We start from the raw sequence: 18,082 nt of genomic DNA on the forward strand, positions 1-18,082 counted from the left end.
TACCTTATTTGTCCAATCCCAATGTCTTCCACTGGGCCCAAATACCAGTCTGGTCTCAGGCTCAAGGAGCCTTTCTTAGGTAAGATCCAAACTTAAGGGTCAATATTGCCCTCATCCTTTACAAAACATTCGCTTCACAGTGCCTTCTATGCCTGCATTTTGCCCCTTGTCGAATTTTTTTTTTGTTTTTGCTTGTCTTCGGACTTGACCTCAGAGTGTGAACATTGTTCTTGGGCTTTCTTTAGGCTTTAGATGTCCCACCGAGCCACAGCACCACTTGCAGCATTTTCTATGTATGTGGTAATGAGGAATCAAACCTGAGGTTTTTTGCGTGGTAGCCAAGGACTCTCCCACTAGGTCAAACACACAGGGCATCTTGCACATATTTTTGACGTCAATCTACTAGGATATTATTCGGTTTCTGTATCGTAATCAATTTTTTCCTGATGATTAGCTTTGCTGTCATGTGTAAAAAATGCAAGAGGGAAAAACACAGAAGAATTAGTGAAATTTAAACAAAAGCATTACACACATAGATAAGTGTTCATTCTTTGTAGGAGAAAGGATATTTTGATATGACGATGATGACTTTATAATTACTATGTCAGGGTTGAGAGTTTGGCATAGTAGTAGAGTGCTTGCCTAGCATCCATGAAGATCTGGGTTTGATTGCTCAGTATCACATAGATAGAAAATCTAGATGTGGCACTGTGGCTCAAGTGGCAGAGGGCTAGACTTGAGAAAACCCGAGGACAGTGCTCAGGCCCTGAATTCAAGCCCCAAGACTGGCAGAAAGATAAAAGAAAATAAAAATGCTTTTTACGAGCTAATTCACTCACAGCATTTGCTTCTGAAATCTTCGCTTCTGCATCTTGTGAAATACCCCTTTCCCTCAACGTAGACAAGAAAAACAGATCCATCCCATGGTCCACTGTGAGGCCACTGGTTGGGCTAAGAGCTAGTCGTGCAGCAACACACAAGCTTTATTCTAATACTTTCCAAACTTTGTTCTCAAATATGCTACCTACTTACAAACTTAAGTCAGTTATCCTTATGCTAAACCTTTTCTTCATGACTACAATACTCTTACACTCCTACGTTCATCCTCTTGTACCCCCCTGACCTCTCTCATTCTTTTTTTCTATCTCTGGAACTCTGTTCGTCTTTCAACCCTTATACTGCGCGGATGTACACTTGAAGGCTGTTGAGCAATATTGTATATGTAGGTGGTTAATTATTTTCTAGGCTCAGGGGCACTTAAAGACAATAGAGATTGGATTGAGAGGCTTATTGTTTTGGGTATAAATCGCTTATCATTGGTTGTATTAGACTGGTCTGTAAGTGCACAAAAAGAGTGATAATACCAATCAAAACTTGTGAACATCTAGTGTCTGCCAGCTACAGAGGTCTAGGTTGGTTATATCTGAAAAACTATAATCGTATTTAGTAGTAATCTTGCTCCCATTTTCAAATGGGCAGAACAAGAAACTCAAGAAAAATGTCAAATCAAGAAACAACATCCCCCACCCAATGTAAACAGACAATGGAAAAGTCACTGGCAAACCTAGAGGAGAGTCTTCCAAGTGCTACACAAATGCAATTGATAAACATCATTAATGAAAAATGTGAAAATATAAAGAAAGAGAAAATGGAGGAAGCCATAGCTGAACAAGAGGAAAGCAAAATCAAGGGGATAAGTGAAAAAGAAGAAGCCATAAAGGAGGCCATAATGAAGGTTTTTCAAAGAAAGATGGATGAATTCATAGAATCCACAAATAAAAACGTGACCAAACTCCAGCAAATGTCCAAAGAAAATAAAGCTACTGAGCTAACCACTCAAAAGGAAATCAAGGAGATAAAGAAATCCATACATGATCTAAAACAAGAGATGCAATGCATCAAAAGTGAGCAATTAGAAGCCAGGGAGATGAAAAATAAAGTAGATAGCTTTGATAGCAGGTTAGACAATGCAGAGGAGAGAATTTCCCTGGCAGAAGATAATTTAGGTGTTATAAAGAACAGAAAATGAGTCAATCCAAATCTAGGAAATATGAGAGAGCGCTTCAGGAGGTCCAAGATGCAATTAGGAAGCCTAATTTAAGGCTAGCTGGTATTGAGGAGGGCATGGAGAGAGAGGTCAATGGTATTGGAAATATACTTCAGGGAATCATCTCAGAGAATTTCCCAAATATCCAGAAGGGCAGGCCCATCCAGATACGAGAAGCTTTTAGAACCCCAAACAGACCTGACCAGAAAAGAACATCCCACCGCCACATTGTGATCTGAACTGGATCAATAGAAACGAAAGAAAAGATTCAAAAGGCAGCCAGGGAAAAGGGATCAGTAACCTATAAATGCAAACCAATCAGAATAACCCCAGATTTCTCAGCAGAGACCATGCAAGCACGAAGTGACTGGAAGCATATATGTCATGCCCTTAAATCAAATAACTACCAACCAAGAATACTGTAGCCAGCTAAGCTCTCATTCATAACTGAGGGAACAATAAAAACATTCCATTCCAGGGAAAAGCTGCAACAATATGTCGAAACAAAACCAACACTACAGAGAATTCTCAAAGATGCTCTATACATAGAAAACCAAAATAAATGCAATGTAGGGAAAGAAATGGCACCTACACAGCATACCATTTAAGGACCACAAGAACTGTCAAGACACAGGCCCTACTAAAAGCTTTTAAAAATGGTAGGAAGTAATAAATATCTCTCAATCCTATCTCTCAATATCAATGGACTTAACTCTCCAATTAAACGGCATAGGCTGTCTAGTTGGATCAAAAAGCAAGAGCCATCGTTCTGCTGTCTTCAAGAGACACATCTTACCCCCAAACAATCATCTTTTGAAAGTGAGAGGTTGGAATAAACTCTGTCAAGCTAACTGCCCCCATAAACAGGCTGGAGTTGCCATCCTCATATCAGATAAAATAGACTTCAAACTAAAATTAGTAAGAAAAGACAAAGAAGGTTACTACTACTACTAAAGGGATCTTTCCTCCAGGAAGACATAATGATCCTAAATATTTACACACCCTTTTGAAGATTCTCAAAAGATTGAAGATTCTGCCAGTGTAAGTTAGATTCCGGCATTGATATTAAATAATGCAATGAGGAGGGATTTATATTTGAAATATCACTGTTGACAAAATCTAACACACATTTGATTAGTATTTGCTTTTGATTTCCCAAGAAGTACAGTACAAGCTAACACTTGTGGCATATATCGACTGGGAGAAATGATTCAGAATATGTGACTCATTTGAACAGGAGTCAGTGAAAGATACAGAAGCAGGATACCCATATTGTGATAATTTGTATCTTTTGCATATTTTGTGTTTGTTGTTAATTCCATTTGTAGTGTACATTTCTAGGTAAAAACTTTTTTCCAAACAATTTGTTATTTCAACCGTAAAAAAAGACATTTATATGCCTGATAAAATTCACAGAATCCAATTTTTCCATCTTATTTTTTGTTTTTTGTGTTTTTTTTGGTGGGTCATAGATCTAGAACTCAGCCTGGGCACTATCCCTGAGCTCTTCAGCTCCAGGCTACCACCTTACCCTGGAGCCAAGCCCCACTTCCCATTTTCTAAAAGTAAATTGGAGATAAGAGTCTCAGGTCTTTTTGTGCCAGGATGGCTTTAAACCTTGATCCTCAGATCTCAGCCTCCTGAGTAGCTAGGATTATAGAAGTCAGCCACCACCCCATCATGCTCAGCTTTCTGGTTTTTTTTTAAACAAGCCCTTTTGCTGGAACTCGGTCTGAGCACTGTCCTTCAGCTTTCCTCAAGCCTAGTGATCTTCTACTTGAGCCACAGCACTACTTCTGGTTTTTTCTGTGTATGTGGTACTGCGGAATTGAACCTTCGTCTTCATACAAGCACTCTACAACTATGCCAAACTCCCAGCCCCTCCACATTAGTTTTTATGATAGATCTTTCCATGCATCCAGGTGGGCTAGAAATCCTTGTTGAGTTTCCCAAGATCAGGGAGTATAGGTGTGTCCCATCCTGTGTGGCTACATAACCATTGTTTAGGGTACAGTTCTCTCTTCATTCTACCCATCTAGAGCAATTTTCATCTTCCATGTATAATCATTAAACATTCAGCTCCTGTTCCTCTCTACTCCATTCTCTGGAACCATCGTGCTTTTTGGCTCTAAGGGTTTGTTGATCCTTGGAAGCTCTGGAAGGGAAAATATACCCTAGCTCTTCCTTTATGACTGCTGTATTTTTAATTTACTGTAATCAACATTCATCTGTAAAATATAGTAAAATGTTCTTCCTTTTCAATGCATTGTTTTGCATGTTTCTATCTTTGGATTATTATTAATAGTTGTGAATGGATTCTCCACATATTTGTTCTAGTCTCTGCTTTCTCTTCCGTTAGGTCTAAATCTAGAAGTAGAAGTGTTGGACCATATTTCTATGTAAATCTATATTTAGTACTTTTTTAGCACTCTCCACGCAATTTTTGATTGTTTTTGTTCCTTGCAGAACTATTCCAAAGTTGTACTTCTTCTCACTACCTTCCCAGTAATAGTTAGACTTTGAAAGTTGTTTTTTTGTATGCGTGTGTGTGTGTGTGTTTGTGTGTGTGTATGTGGATCTTTTTGTTTAAAACTATATTTCTATTAACATATTTAAAGTAATGATTTCATTGTAATTTTAATTATTCTCATGACTGTTAATATTGAACTTCTTTCTACATTTTGAACTACTATTTCTAGATATTCTTTTTAGAAAATCCTCTCCAATCTCCAATTTTTTTCCCTTTTTTTGTGGGGTAGTGGGGAAAGTCATGGGGCTTGGACCTTGGGCCGTGAGCTCTTTAGTTTAAGGCTATTGTCCTACCCTGAGTATTGCCCCTCAGTTCTTCTGCTCACAGCTCCCTACCCCTCTTCCCATTGTACACAGAACAAAGGTCATCCTCAGTCTTTTTGAAAAAGTAAAACATACAGTAAATTTGTAGTATAAAACAGCAAGAAATAAATTTCTTGCCAGGTGCAGTGCCTTATACCTGTAATCCTAGCTATTCAGATATCAGGCTGATATCTAAAGATTTGATTCAAAGCCAGCCTGGGCATTAGAAAGTCTATGAGACTCTCATCTACAGTTAACCACTAGAATATGGGAAATGGCACTGTGGCTTCATAGGTAGGGTGATAGCCTTGAGTTGAAGAGCTCAGGAACAGTGCCCAGGCCCAGAGTTCAAGCCTTACAAATCCCCCAGCCAAAAAAAAGAAAAAAAAGTTTCTTCCCCAAGTGATTATTATGCCAGCCATAGAACATTAACATTCTGGGTGTACTTCACAGTATTATTACTTGATACCCTAAGATTTTGCAATATTCTCACAGTACCAGCATATGTCATCATATAATGTAGTTGCTTTTCAATGGAATAATTCCATTTATAACCTAAATCTACTCCCCCAACTTATTTTTGTCGATATCACAATTGCTCTACCATGATATGCCACAAGCCATTAAACATTTTATGGTGGGTAATTGAACAGAGTCTCATGGAATTTTGTGCCAGGCTGGCTTTGAACCATGGTCCTCAGATCTCAGTCTCCTGAGTAGCTAGGATGACAGGCGTGAGCCACCAACACCTGGCTTTCCTTTTTATTTTTTTGTGGGTCTTGGGACTTGAACTCTGGGCCTAGGCACCATCCCTAAGCTTTTCAGGTCAATATTTCATGTAAGTGTAAACATTTAAGTAAAGGAATACAATTCCAACAAAAAAAAGAATAAAATTCCAGACATGGTGTGTTTATAACTCAGTGCTAATTACTTGATGAAAGTGTGCCATTCCAGAAGCTGGTGTCATTTGATGATGTAGCTGTGGATTTCAGCTGGGAGGAGTGGCAGCATCTGGACAATGCTCAGAGGACCCTGTACAGAGATGTAATGCTGGAGACCTACAGCAACCTGGTGTCCTAGGTGAGCAAAGTCAAATTCACTTGCAAGGCCAAGTGCCTTGTTATTTTGCAGATACGTGAATGTTTATCAAACTTTCAATACTATTTAAATGAAAGATTCCAGGCCCTGAGAAGTATCATTACTTTCTAAAGAAAACCTAAGGTAATTTTGTACTCATTCTTCAGGATACCTTCAGGATACTTTGACAACAGTTCTAAATTATGTTTCCTCTAATGGAGACGACATTCCAAACTTACACAGTAATTGTAAGTGGATAAACAATCAAGAATAGAATATATATCATTATTGGGAATAGGATCTACAAATCACTAAACAGTGAGTTTATAATGGAAACCTGGCACTAGGTGCAATGTTTCATGCCTGTAATCTTAAAATATTCAGGAGGAAGAAATCTAAGAATTCTAATTTGAAGCCAGCAATGGCATAAAAATTGCCATGAAACTGTATAACTCCAAGTAACCCCTCAAAAATGTTAGTGGAGTGTCAAGAGTTTGACTTTGTGGTTGAGTGCTTGCCTAGTATGCATGAAGACCTATGCATGTAAGTGCACCTGGGACTCAAACTGGTATTTTTCTAGCCTTGAGCAAGACAGCTAAGTTTATGCCATACAAAATGAATCCAGAGCTGGGGAAAAGTCAACCATGGAGCCAGTGAGAAATGAGAAAAAAGATTTAATAGATAACTTGTGAGTAGGATGTCTGCGAACTTAAAGCAATGATGACACAGCATAAGCAATAATTCTCTACTGTTTCTAATTTACAGGGCCCTGTGTTCCCAAACCTGTATTAACTGACAAGCTAGAGCACTGTGCAGAACTCTGGATAGGAAATTCCTCTGACAAGAATATCACAGGTGAGTGAATGCATCTTCATATTGATGTTGGAGCCTGAGCCCCATTGGTAAGTTCATGTTGTGATGTACTGAGCAATAATATTCTTAGTTACCCTAAATCCTGTGTGGAACCTATGGAATTCTTTGTGAATGAATCAAGAATCATTTTCTTTTCCCAACCCTATGCCTGGTCTCAGGGCGTGAGCATGGTCCTTGGGTTTTCTCAAGGCTAGCTCTCTACTTCTTGAGTCATAGCACCACTTCTGGCTTTTTCTTTGTATGTAGTACCAAGGAACTGAACCAGGTCTTTGTGCATGCTAGCCCAAACCCCCGGCACCAAGAATCATAGGGTGATATAATGAATTCTATGTGGCAGTAGAGTTAAAGCTAGATTTCTCTGTAGAAATCACTGTGAAACAAAATAAAATGCGAAAGCCATGAGCCCGTGGCTCATGCCTGTAATCCTAGCTACTTAGGAGGCTGAGATCTGAGGATCAAGATTCAAAGACTGACCTATCACAAAAACACCTTAGACTCTTCTCTCCAATGAAACAATAGAAAATGAGAAGTGGGGTTGAGGCTAAAGACATAGGGCAGTAGCCTTGAGCTGAAGAGCTCAGGAAGAACAGCCAGGTCTAGAATTCAAGTACCATGACCGCAAAACAAGAAAGAAAGAACGAAAGAAAGAAAGAAAGAAAGAATGAAAGAAAGAAAGAAAGAAAGAAAGAAAGAAAGAGAGAGAGAAAGAAGAAAGAGGGAAGAAAGAGGGAAGGAAGGAAAGGAAGAAAGAAAGAAAGGAAGAAAGTAAGAAAGAAGGAAGGAAAGATAGAAAGAAACAATGATATTTCGTTTCTTTAAAACTAAGACTATAAATGATTGAGCAAAGAAGGAATAAGTCAGGGAATTATTCTCTGATAAGGATAATATCTTTTTGCTGGTAGGAAGAGACTGGTATTCAGAACCAGACCTTTCCACCAGAAATTGAGCCTAGTGGTAGAGTGCTTGCCTAGCATGCACAAAGACACAGGTTTGATTCCTTATTACCACATACATAGAAAAAGCCAGAAGTAATGACTTCATTGATAGGGTTCTAGTCTTGAGAAAACCCAAGGACAGTGGTTAGGTCCTAAGTTCAAACCCAGGAATGGAAGAAAAAAAAACAACAAAGTTTCAATCAACATAAGAAAATTAACTAGACAATGAGCTGGGGATTTTCTGGTCTTCCATGGTTCTGAGGGACAGGAGTGTTAGAAAAGGAATTTTTATAAGACTTCAAATGGAAAGAAACAAATTTCAAAATTCCCACAAATACCTAAATTGAGACTTTAGTGAGAAGTTGTAACTGAAGGGATATAGGTGTAAGTCCTTACTCTCAAGAATCGTTCTTGCTTGGATCAAAGGCAAACAGACATATAAACCAAACTTGTGGCCGCTGAATCTAGAAAAAATTCGTGTTCCTCACTTAATGGTTAATAAGCAAACAGCATTGAAACTGGGTAAGGTAATCCTATCTGCTACTCAGGACCTGAGACTCTTATCTGTAGTTAATTCTAGAAAACAGGAAGTGGGGCTGTAGCTCAAGGATAGGGGTTATAGTCTTCTGCTGAAGTGTTCAGGGACAGGGCCGAGGCCTATGAACTACAAAAAAAAAAAGAAAACAAAAGAAAAGAAAGTTTTAAAAAGATGCAAAACAGCACAGTATTTAGATTATTTCTCAAAAATAAAAGAAAGGCAGCTATTCCTCAATGTATAAACAAAACATTATTTGAAATAAAAACAGCTGCAGGTATAGTATAGGTAGTACTCAGCTTAAAACTAGTAATACAGAGTTGGGTAATTTCAATAAATATTTCCTGTGATATAAAAGAGAACTAAAACACAGAAAAACATTATTGGTCATTGTAAAATATCATTTTCTTAATATGTTAGGGAGAAAAGCATATATTTCTCACAAATCAATTTCCACTTTTATATTTTAAAATATCTAACACTTAGGATGGGAAAGTAAAGTCATTACCTTTACAGTAAGGAATATTTGTATCTCATGTATGTTTGTGTCTTTTTTTCTATGACTCATTTTAGATGTCCAGGTAATGGAAAATGTGTTCAAGACCTGCCAGGAAAGTCCACATGAATGTCTTTGTGAAGTAGCAGTTGCAAGTAGTATCGAAGTGGAGGAAAACGTGAGATTTGCAACAACTTTAAATTTGAGCTCTACACATAATCCAGAGCTGATTAGTAATAACGGTAACAACTTAGGGGTGAGGACTGAGGAGTTCATTAAGTGTCAGAACATGCTTCTGTCTCCTAAGCCTGATGAGATGCATGCTGCATATAGATCTCGTATGTCTCCTGTTCTTAAAAAATCCATCGGATATTCAGAGCATTTTATTCATGATTGTGACAGTCCAAAAGATCTGCAGTATCATAATTCTGTTCTCCCTGCCCAAGAAATTCTTCAGAGAGGGAGGAAAATTGCTAAATGTACTGTGTGATGAAAAATATTGTACTTAACACCGACCATCACTACACATCCAAAAATGTACACAGGAGAGACTCCTCATACATGTAGTGAATGTGAGAAATCTTTCAGTAATGAAATACGCCTTACAATACCTCAGAGCAAATATCCTGAGATATGTGATGCGTACATCAAGTGTGAAAATTAATTTCTGAGAAGTCAGACCTGACGCTCCAACCTCGATCTCCAAGAGAAGACAAACCTTATGAATATGAGGAATGTAATAAAATTTCTGCCCAGAATTCAGCTCTGAGCACACATCAGAGATCTCACACAGAAGAGAAATCTTTAATGGGATAAATGTGGGAAGACTTTTAGACTGAAATCATACCTCACTTTGCACCAGAGAAGACACACAGAAGAGAAACCTTATGAATGTAACAAATGTGAAAATCTTTCACCCAGAAGATACACCTTCGAGTTCATCAAATAACACACACAGGAGAGAAATCTTATAAGTGTAATGAATGTGGAAAGTCTTTCCAAGGGAAGGGAAAACTTCGTGTTCATCAGAGAATACACACAGGAGTGAAACCTTATGAATGTAACCAATGTGTAAAGTCTTTCAGACAGAAATCTTCCCTCAAATTGCATCAAAGAACACACACAGGAGAGAAACCTTATGTGTGCAACAAATGTGGAAAGACCTTCAAGTGGAAGTCATATCTTGATGGGCATAATAGAACACACACAGGAGAGAAAACTTATGCATGTAGTGAATGCGGAAAGTCTTTCAAATGGAAGGTAAAACTCCATGTTCATCAGAGAATATACTCAGGAGAAACACCTTATGAGTGTAACATATGTGGAAAGTCCTTCACACAGAAGCCAAACCTCAACATGCATAAGACAATTCAAACAGGAGAAAAACCTTATGAATGTAACCGATGTGGAATGTCTTTCAAATGGAAGTCTTCCCTCAAATTGCATCAGAGAACACACACAGGAGAGAAACTGTACGAGTGCATCAAATGTGGTAAGACCTTCAGATGGAAGTCACATTACAGGAGGCATAACAGAATTCACACATATTAGAAACCTTAGGAATATAACCAAAGTTGAAAGTCTTTCGTGCAGTATTCACCCTTCAGGAAGCGTAAGAGAGTTCACACATATGAGAAGCCTTAGCAATGTAATAAATAGGAAAGACTTTTTAGTCTGTGGAAGAAAACTCAGCTTGTGTCACAGAACCAACACAAGATAAAATCCTTAATGAATGTAGCAAATGTTCAGTCTTTTCCCCAGAAGGCACAAGTCAAGATTTATCACTAAACACCCACAGGATAGAATCCTATGAATAAAATGAAAGGGAAATTTTTTTGAAGAACTCATAGTTGAGTTTGCATGATACCACACAGACACAGGATAAAAATCGTATGAATATAAGAATATGAAAAATCCATCATGAACGCATGACTAAGTATAAAATGCACATAGGAGAGAAAAACCTTATGAATATTACAAATGTGGAAAGTGTTTGACCTGGAAGGCATACTTCTGTGTTCATCACAAACCTGATTCCCATAGAAGAAAAGAAAACTAATGAATAGAACAAATGTGCAATGACTTTTAATCAGAAGTCAGTCTTCAGTACATTTCAGAACATACACAATAGAGAAATTCTGAGTAATGAAAAACATTTAGATATATAGAATCTCTGTATATGGGAGCATTAGGGTAAGTCTTCTAAACAAAGTCAACCTTCAGCAAGCATTAAGAGCACTCACAGAAGAAATAATAGCATGTAGGAAAACCTTTGTCAGAAACCTCTAAAAGCTGACTGTGTGGCTTAGTGGTAGAGTGCTAACCTATCAAGGATGAAGGCCTGGGTTAGATTCCTCAATACTACGTGAAAAGAGCAAGCCAGAAGCAGCACTGTGGTTCAAATGGTAGAGTGGTAACCTTGAGCAAAAGTAGCTCAGGCCCTGAGTTCAAGCCTAAGGATTGGAGAGAGAGAGAGAGAGAGAGAGAGCGAGAGAGAGAGAGAGAGAGAAAGAGAGAGAGAGAGAGAGAGAGACAGAAAGAGAGAGACAGAAAGAGAGAGAAAGAGAGAAAAGAGAGAGAAACAGGAACTTCTAAATTTTACAGAGATAGAGAAGGAGAGAGCGAAGGAGACAGAAACTAATTTCTAAACTTTACAGTCTTTCTATTTCCTTACAAATTCGTCTGTCATTCTTTCTGACAGAAGCACAGAATTCCATTGTGTAAAAATACCATATTTGATCTACTCATCAACTGACGAGCATCTGGGTTGGTTCCATACCTTTGCCATAGTAAATAGTGCTGTGATAAATGTTATTGTTCTAGTGAATTTAGTATGTCCTATCTGGACGATTGGCAAGTAGTGAAATTGCTGGATCACAGGGGAGCTCTATGTTTATTCTTTTTGGGATACTGCCATAGTGCTTTCCATAGTGGTTGAACGAGTTTGCAATCCCACCAGCAGTGTAGTAGTGATCCCTCCTGGCCACATCCCCTCCAGCATATGTTATTAGATTTCTGGATCTTGGCCATTCTAACTGGAGTGAGGAGCAAAAGGGAAAGAGGAACTGAAACTTTCTCTCCTTACAGATGACATGATTCTGTATTTAAAGAACCCTATAGACTCTACTCCAAACCTGCTTGAGCTGATATAAAACTTTGGTAAGTTAGCAGGGTATAAAATTAACCCTCAATGTCAACTGCCTTCCTATATGCCAACAAATGAGAGGAATGAGGCAAGAATCAGGATAGCAACTCATTTTGCTATCAAAGAAAATAAAATACCTAGGAATTAACTTAGAATGTAAAGCACCTTTTTGATGGAACTATAAACCCTGGAGAAGGAAATTAACGCAGAACTGAGGAAATGCAAAAACCTATGCTCCTGGTTTGGAAGAAGTAATATTGTAAAAATGGCAATCTTGATAAGGACTATCTACAAATTCAGTGCAATATTCATCAATATCCCAATGTCATTCTTTAAAGAAACAGAAGAGGAAATCCAAAATTTCACTTGGAATAATAAAAGACCCCTTATAGTCTGTCTTCTTGCATGATACATAATGTTTAATCTCACCTTCTCCACCAAAATCTCACCTTTCTCATTGAGACATAGGTGGCCCTGTTTACTAGCAGCAAAGGCTCAAACGCGCAGTTTCAGGTGTCACCACTGCCTCTGTTACTGGGTAGATCCAACTCTGTCATCGATTCTGAGGTCTGCTCTGGGAGTCTTGGTCACAAGTTGTTCTGTGGCATCTGCTGCCAGCCTGTGCCTATTTGCTTCCTTTTCCTCCAGCAGCCTACAACAGGGAATGAAGTTCAGGCGCTGATGCTCTCCTTCATATGCAGGGCAGGATGAGCCCAACCCTCCCTCATCTTCCTCTTCCAATTTTTGGGAAAAAATGTGCTGGATGAAGTCCTCAGGTGTGGTGCATGGCTGATCCACAGTTTTATTCCAGGCTGGTCAGGAGGCTGAGATCTGAGAATGGAAGTTCCAAGTCACCTAGAACAGGAAAGTCTCATAGATTCTTACTACCAAAAATAAAAACAGCTTGGAATGGAGTTTGTGCTCAAGTGGTAAAGGGCTAGTCTTGAGTACACATGTTTAGTGCCCAGGCCCTGAGTTCAGGCTCCAGCACTGCCAACAACCTCACTTTAGTGAGATTTTAGCTTTATCCATGAAGGCACATCTCACTGGAATCTTTGCTGGTAGAGATAGTCTTCATAATTTTGTCTCAAGGTAAAGGTCCTCCTGGGGTAGTACACAAAAGGTGTCATGGAGAGAGGAGCCCCACTTGCTCCAGGTTTGAAGATGGCATAGGTCAAGCGAGCATGGAATTGGCACATCAGTCTTTTTCCTAGCACCACCTACCAGTGAATGTCAAATGACATTGATTGTTGTGGGATTGTGTGATTGAAGTGCCCCATTAAGGGCAGTGTTACAACATCCAAACTTGGATACCAGGAATGCTGAAATCTCAAAGCTAAGATTTCTGTTGGCTACAGAAATGCTGGTGTGTCTGTGATTCACTAAAAGTTCAGGTGAAAAGATTCTGAAGCTTGATGCCATGTGTTTATTCCATTTAGTAAAATTATTTTAATGCACTGTATAAGTTAAAACATTTGATAAGAGTCAGGGGTAGTGAAAACATTGTTCTTGAATTCAGGTGTCTGGCAGGGTAATGGGGGGGTGTTGGTGGCTGGGACTATGAAGCTGGAGCTGCTATCAAACCATGGATCATGTTCCTCTTTGTCTGGGAGAAATGACTCCAAAGATGAAATTTGAATGGTGAGGAAAAGATGATGATGTACTCAGGAAATTTCTCCTAAACAAATGCTCATGTGGAAGTGGGATGGGGGCTGGGTATGTCTGAGGCAGAGCTTAAGGGGGCTTCTCATGGCGTTGACAACGTTCCTTGCGACTTCAGGCATGCAGCAGGGTGTTTTAGATGACCATTGTGAGATGGATGGAATAAGACTGGAGACAAGATGAATGCTGGGATCCTGCAATGCTCTTGCATGAGTGGCTGGTGGCTCACCTGAAAGAACTAATTATGTCTAAAAAAGAAATCAGGAATTTGTTTTGATTAGATAATACCTGTAATCAGAGGCATATTCAGGATCCTGATCTTAGTATTGTGGTTTAAAACCAACCCAGCAAAGGGAAAAATGCATGAGACTCATACTCCCAGTTTAGAGCAAGAACAAAGATTGAAGTAGAGCTGTGGCTCAAGAGCTAGAGTGCTACCTTGAGCAAAGAAAAGCTAAGAAAAAGCTCCAGGACTTGAGTTCAAGGCCAGGAATGAAAGAAGGAAGGTAAAAAAGGGAAGTATGTGAGGAAGGGAAATATATAAATGAAAGAGAGAAGGAACTAGAAATTTAAAACTAGAGAATATTTAAAAGTCATCAGTCCTTCTAAGAAAAGTGTTGGAGTATGGGTTCTATATGTGGTGAACTGGAAGCCCAGCAGTGATTTGTTAACCAAAGAGTCACCATGATGAGCAAAGGACAGAAATCTGCATGAGGCTCTTAGCGGATGGAGTCACAGAAGAGAACATCAGCTCTCATCCCATAGTTAGAAGTATATAGAGATGGGGAAGTTGGCATCACCTTGATGTCATTGTGTCCATGGAGACTGGAAGCCATGGCTCTGTGAAAGCACAATGTTCTCGTTACTGAGCTGGGAGGCTGAGGAGAGCCAAGTCCTGGCCATGAAGAAATCAGGGTGGCAGCAGAGCAACTCTGCTGCAGTGTGTGCCTGCTTGGCTTTTCTTATTCTGTGGTGGATCAGGCCAGAGCGGGTGATAGTAACTGTTTTGTGGTCACAAGCCCTTCACCAAGAGCTTCCTCTGTGATCCTCATAAGCTACAGGGTGGCTGGTGGTGGGATGTGTGTGGGGTGGAAGTGACAGAGGGATGGACGCATGGCAAGGTGGGTGAAGAGATGAGAGGAATGATGAGAGCCCAGTTCATTGGTTTCCAAGGTTAATGGGTGGGAGGTAGAGAGGCATGATGGAGGAATGATGGAGGCAGGGGAAGGTGGTGACAGAGTGAGGCCATCTGTAGTGCCAGCCTGGCCATCATCTGAAGCCCATAGGCAGCTTCCTGATCCTTCACTTAGTCCTGCTTCTTGTGGAGGGAATGTCACGTGTACCCAGAGCTAGGAGTGGGGCAATGTTAGTAGCACCTGGAGAACCATTGGCCTCTACCTGGGTGAGGGGTGGTTATGGCTCCCATGGTGGGTGGCCTGATAGCTATGGAACAGATCTCTCCTTAGCTACCAAAGTCAGTGGCTGCTCTCCATCTAGGGTTAGGGCACCTGCTCAGCCATCAGGACACCCCATGCCAGGACAGAGGCCTACAATTCAGATGGCAGCACAGGGGTGAAGATGATCTCACCGTAGCCCTAGTTACATGGCTGTCCCTGCATGCAGGACAGGATGAGCTGGGGAAAGATGTTCTCTGTGTTTTTCCACAGCCTATCCCGGCCTCTTCTTGTGTCTGATTAGACCAAGAGAGTACCAGGTTCCCTCTCATAGTCCTGGTTCTTTTTCTTTTACAGTCATGAGGCTTGAACTCAGGTACTGGGTACTGTCCCTGAGCTCTTTTGCTCAAGGTTGATGCTCTACCATTTGAACCATAGTGCCATTTCCAGCTTTTCCTTTTCATGTGGATCTCTGACATGTCCAGTGCTGTGCCTGCAGGGAGGCACTCACCCCACAGACAGAGCCACCTCTGCCATGAATGTGACTGCCCACAACCCTCACACCCACTCCTTGCACACCCCTCGACTCCAGTTTTAGCTCCTCTTGGACTGGGTGTCCAGCCTACCCCTTCCTACACTCGCAAAGGGTCTACAATTGTCTTCCCAGGGTCCTTTCTTCTGCCAGCCAGAGTACAGACTGTGCACATCCTGATGATCACAGAGCTCAAAGCCAAAGGCTGAGATGCAGAAGGGGGTGACCCAGTAGCTGCACAGGGCCCATGGATCATCCTGTGCATCCCCCAGCCTGTGACTTCCCCCACCCCCTCGGCAGGGAAGCTCCATGCCCACATCCTGTTCCCTGGTCCCCTCCAATTCCATTCCCCCTTGGATTTTGCAGACTGTCTACATCAGGATCTAAAATTCTATTCATCACTTTATGTCCTTATCACTGATTTGCTACTTTGACAGGATCTCCCCGTGCCTAGAGAGTGGGCATGTCATGTACTCTCTGTGGAGAAGTTGCCCCAGGAGTAGAAATATGCACTTCATGTGAGTGTTGGACAATGCAGGAGGGCTCCCTAGGATCAGAAGCCACAGGAGGGGTGCAGATGGGGGAATGCTAGGGTCCCCAGGGGACAGTGGGAGTTAGGGCACAGTTGGTTCCTTCTGCAGGGTTGACACCGCTTCACAAACCCAACAGAATGAGGTTCACATTACAGATATCAGAGACAGTGTAGCTTTCCAATGGGCGCAGGGGTCACTGTCACCCCCAGATGCTGGCTGCATGCTGGGATGCACGCAGAGATGTTTTCAAGATCAGATAATGGGGATGTTGCAGGGTGTAACCATTCTTTTCAGATGGCTCTCTAGCTCTCTCGAGCTTCATCTCTATCTTTGGCTTTTTCTTGGCAGTTAACTGGAAATGAGAGTTTCATGGACTTTCCTTTCTGGACTGGCTTCAAACAGAAGCTATGCACAGTTTTCAAACCATACCCTACTGAAGAAGGGAAGCTTGATCTGGTGCTTAACTGGGTTGCCCTTTGGCTCCGTTTGCTATGCCTCACGGGAGGGGGCTCATCATTTGTAGACTAAGATCTCATGACCTTCAAAGCCAAATGCTACCTGAAAGTTCAGGGTCCCAGCCTATGTGTTGGGCCGGGGTGAATACATTCTCTGTTATGCTGGGTCATCAACCCATGTTTTAAGCTGGAAGTAGGCAGTGCCACATTTGATAAGAACATCTGCCAGAGATTGTCACCTCATGAAAGCAGATTCTAAATTTGTATTCCATTTCCTGTGGTGGAGAAATCCCCTCCAAGTTAGACAGGCTCACATCCACCTGCAGGTCACACTCCGAATGCACCCTTGAGTGTCCTCATGGTATTGGGATCTAATTTTTTAGGGAATGCTGGTTTAGTCCATGAATTAGCTGGACAAGTGATGACAAACGTGTTGTGGATTAATATGAGAACAATTTAAGAAGCCCTGGAGGAGCATCAACCTGACCCTCTGTGGTGCTATAAATCTGATAGGATGTTCCAGACTGAGAAACAATCACATGGCTTTGTGTTTGGCATCCAGACAAGTGAGTGCATGTCTTAGCTGTCAGCCAATACAGAGGAGGACATGAATAAGTGGGTGGAAAGCATCTGTCAGACCCCTGTCTGGGGGCAGGTGGAGAGAACATAGCAAGGTAGATACCATGGCTGTGGTGTGGCCAAAATAAGGGTAAAAGAGGCAAAGGAACCAGGTACTGGTAGCTCAAGACTGTCATCCTAGCTACTCAGGAGTTTGAGATCTGAGGATCACAATTCAAAGCCAGCCCAGGACAGAAACTCCGTGAGACTCTTATCTGCAATAAACTACTGAATGCAAGAAGCTCAAGCTCAGTGACAGCATCCAGGCCTAGCGTTCAAAATCCAGGACTGCCAGAAAAAAGTATCAAAGGACAAGAAGCTGGCCAAAAGTTAGAGGGACTCTATCTTGACAAACAATACAATGGTAAGTTGCACTCAGAAGACTTGCACAAAATCTGGAAATGCCTGAGACCTATCTATGTATGTTTCCTGTTTGTCTAAATACATATGTTTATGCATTTATATATTAGTAGAGAGAGACAGATCAATACATATGACTATACATATATACATAGCCAGACACTTATGGGTGAGTGGTATACTGTGTGAGAGTTTGTGTTTGTGTTTTGTGGATGGCTATCTCTGTTTAAGAAAGATAGAAAATATGTAAATATCTTTAAAAAAAACTTGATAAAATATACAGAGACATAAGCTCTTGAGGGAATCTGAAATGACAAGATTATTCACAGGCACGTTTATCCTTATGGATTCCTCAGCAAGTTTTAATTTTTTTCATTATTTTCTTTCTTTTTTTGAACCAGTGCTAAGGATTTCTCTCAGGGACCAGGTGCTGCCAATTACTAATTTTCTCATGGCTGGTACAAGAGGAACTGAGCCACAGTTCCACTTTTGCCTTATTTATTCGTGCTTAACTGAAGATAAAGATTTCTATCAGTGACTTTCTTTCAGGGGCTGGATTCTAACGAGGATCCCCAGACCTCAGCCTTC

Source organism: Megascapheus bottae, unplaced genomic scaffold, assembly GCF_031878675.1.
Source record: "Megascapheus bottae isolate mThoBot1 unplaced genomic scaffold, mThoBot2.hap1 HAP1_SCAFFOLD_74, whole genome shotgun sequence".
Lineage (NCBI taxonomy): Eukaryota > Metazoa > Chordata > Mammalia > Rodentia > Geomyidae > Megascapheus > Megascapheus bottae.